Source organism: Diospyros lotus, chromosome 1 (genome assembly GCF_014633365.1).
Source record: "Diospyros lotus cultivar Yz01 chromosome 1, ASM1463336v1, whole genome shotgun sequence".
Taxonomy (NCBI): domain Eukaryota; kingdom Viridiplantae; phylum Streptophyta; class Magnoliopsida; order Ericales; family Ebenaceae; genus Diospyros; species Diospyros lotus.
The window spans coordinates 53320641-53323984 of record NC_068338.1 but is presented as its reverse complement, the minus strand read 5'-3'; the positions used below and the strand labels follow the sequence as shown (position 1 = coordinate 53323984).

At 36.5% G+C, this 3344-nt stretch overlaps 1 long non-coding RNA gene across 1 annotated transcript; it reads left to right on the top strand.

Annotated features, from left to right (window-relative positions):
- The first annotated feature begins 402 nt into the window (after positions 1-402).
- Positions 403-2634, top strand: LOC127788636 (uncharacterized). The gene is made up of 3 exons (XR_008020438.1): positions 403-1896; positions 2022-2096; positions 2188-2634. It is a non-coding gene; the product is annotated as an uncharacterized LOC127788636 (long non-coding RNA).
- The last annotated feature ends 710 nt before the right edge of the window (positions 2635-3344 follow it).

The window sequence follows — 3344 nt, the reverse complement described above, 5'->3', positions numbered from 1 at the left end:
TAGTTAAAGATTTTACCATATAAAGAGACTCATGTTTTGACCATACCTTTGCAGCAGTGTTCATACTAGTGTTCAAACCATTTACCTGTCGTAGTACCTTGTCATCTAGGTTTAGGATGATAAGGCTATAAGCCAATTCATCCATTTCCTGGCTTTCCACAGAGGGAATAGCATCCTTCTTATCCTTTTCATCCTTTGGCACAACCAATGCCTTTGAGCATCGATTTTATACCAAAATGGCCTTCATTTTCTGCTGCCATAGCCCAAAGTCACTGTGACCATCGAACTTTTCAACTTCTATCTTCATAGGTTCCATCTTTGGTTCTGTTCTTGCAAGGAAAACAAAAAAGACCAACAGCAACCCAAAATGGAACAAGAATAACACAGGATGAACAGTGTACACAGAACACAAACAGCAAGGAAGGAAAAACACAGCCACAAGAACAGTATAGGGATCAGATTGCAAAGATTCAAGAATACTAAGCAATACAATCAACCTAACTAATTTCTTAGAAAATAATCAAGAGATATACACTTGCAACAAGAAGTAAACAGAAACGACAACTAGAGTAAATGAAAATAATAGCAACAGAAAACAGCAGCAAAAGGAAACAGCAGCAACAGTTAATGATTGAAAGAAATAATCCAATCCAGAAACTTCAAAACTGTCTCTTCAAAACCTATCTTGATTTAAAAACAAGTTCAAGAACACAATAAGGATTATGACAAAAAATAAACCTGCTTGTTACAATCCTAACTAAGTTCAAGAAATCAACAGCAAGGAACAAATCTCATAAACAAAATTAGCAAGCAGAACAGGATATCAAAAATTCAATCCAAGATATCTCACCGAGCAAAGAAAACAAAGGATACCAAATACTTACAGAATTGGATAATCGATTGCGGCCTCCAATCTTCCGAAAATGACACGACCTTTCAGATCTTACCGATCGCCTTCAAGATCGAGTTCTCGGATCTGATCGCCAATGGATCTGGTTCGCCCTCGAGGGGCTCTGATACCACTTGTTGAGAAATCTGTGAACTAAACACACAACCAGATTCCACAGTACCAAGCTCCAAAACAAATATCTGAACAAAATCAAAAAGAATACAACATCGCAACACCACGCACACAATAACGCACACAATAGAAAAATAAAGAACACAACATATACATGTTCAAATTCGAAAGAATCCTATTCACGGCAGAGGCTTTGCCTCTAGTTAATCCACTATACGAATAGGTGATTACACAACCAAGATTACATTCGAATCCCTGAAGAAACAAAGCTATCGAAATCAAAACAGAAGCAAGATACAACGAAAAATATAACTCGATCTCAGAACGAGTAACAGAAACGAAACAAGCTTCTTACCAACGAATCTCACACGCCATAGGCGATTTGCACCGAGATATACATATACCTGAAGCCGATTCTTGCCAAGAACAGAGATGATTCACGATGAGTCCGTCGGTTACAGATTTAGGGTTTCAAACGAGAAAGAGAGAGATCGCAAGCTTCTGCAGGTTAGGGCATGAACAAGCCCTTATATACTTGGGCGCTAGAGACTTGGGCCAAGCAATAGAGATGGGCCAAATAAGAGCTTGGGCTAGGTTGCTAATAAAACTCAGCCCACCAATGTATATATCCAACATAATGTATATACAGCAGAAAACCAAATGAGATGCAAATATAAGTGAAATGCAAATTCACATGAAACCCAATTGCAAACATAAAATGCAATAATCAAATACATTTTGAATCACCTAAAATATTAACAAATTATTATTTTAAGAATAAGTCAGAAAAGGCCAAGAAAAATAAGGTTTCAAATGTTGAAGATACTATGCACCCATGTTGCTCCATACCTATATCCGACCACATGAGAAGAATGGTAAAATTTGATGTTTTTTATTATTTTCATTTTAATTAATTACTTTTTAAAAATAAGTATGGTTTGCATCAATATATTTTTTTTTCCCCTTCCAAACTATGCAACTTAGTTGCCTACCCACACAGGCCGAGTTATTCCTCGCTATGCATAGAAAAAAGGATAATTCGCGATTCGTCAATAAGAGGTCCGATGATACTTAAGTAAGTATACATTAGTTGTATATTATTATATCTTATTATATTTAACTGGTCTATTAATACAAATTATTCCATGTATCCATGATGACTACAGGCTGACTTTTAGATGCGCTAATATGATGCATCATCACATGTATCGACGGGTGGTCCATCAAAAGGTAGTGACGCTCGTCAACCCTCATAACCAGCTATTGATGAAACATTATTATGGATGGAGATTACAGGTAGGAAGAAAAATGGTCATGTGTATGGGATGGGGTCAGAAGCTCATGTTATCCTTGTTAATCATTCCTATCATGTACTGTTACCATCGCCACCGTCGTCATTCTCATTCCTGGACCAGATTCAACAAGTTGTTAGGGAAGCTGTGGATCCCATATACCAACACTTGTTAGCTGTTAAAGATAGACTCTGGAACCCTTCTTTATCTTGGCCGCCATAGAATCCTTCGGATCATTAGGAGGATATGTTATTATCATGAATAGATTTTTGGTTGTTCAATTACTATTCATGGACGATGTGTATATATTTTATGCATGGATTTATATTGTAATGAATTTATATTTATGTATGATTTCTTATTTAGTTTGTATATTGTGTGTATCAAGTTTAATTTTAAAATTTTGGAAGAAAATATTTTTTTGTTTTTTAAAAATTTGAGACAGATTCTAATTTGTCTCAAAAATCATCTCCAAAACTGGTCTCCGAACCCATCACACAATGGAAAAAATATGTCTCTAAATCTGTCTCCAAATGCATCTCAAAACGCACGTTTTCTTATAGTGACTACACTCAAACATTTAGTCCAGTCATCAAACCATCAAAAGTTAGGTTGGTGCTTTTCATTGCACTACAACATCGCTAGAAGATCTGACAATTTGATGTGAACAACGCCTTTCTTCATGATCACCTTGATGAATAAGTCTACATGCAATAACCTCTTGGATTCATTCATCTAGATTTCCCACATCATGTTTGTCGTCTCAAAAAATCTATTTATGGGCTCAAACAGGCTTCGCGTGCATGGTTTCATACCCTATGCCAGTTCATGCATAGTTATGGTTTTCGCAACTCAAAATCATATTCTTCTCTTTTCATCCTCAGACGCGGGTCCATTATCCTCTAGGCTCTAGTGTATGTAGGGTTGGCAATTCGGGTTTGCGGGTCATAATCGTGTCGTGTCAAAACACACGTATAACACATATCAGGCTAACTCGAACACGACACGTTTAATAATCGTGTCAAATTTCT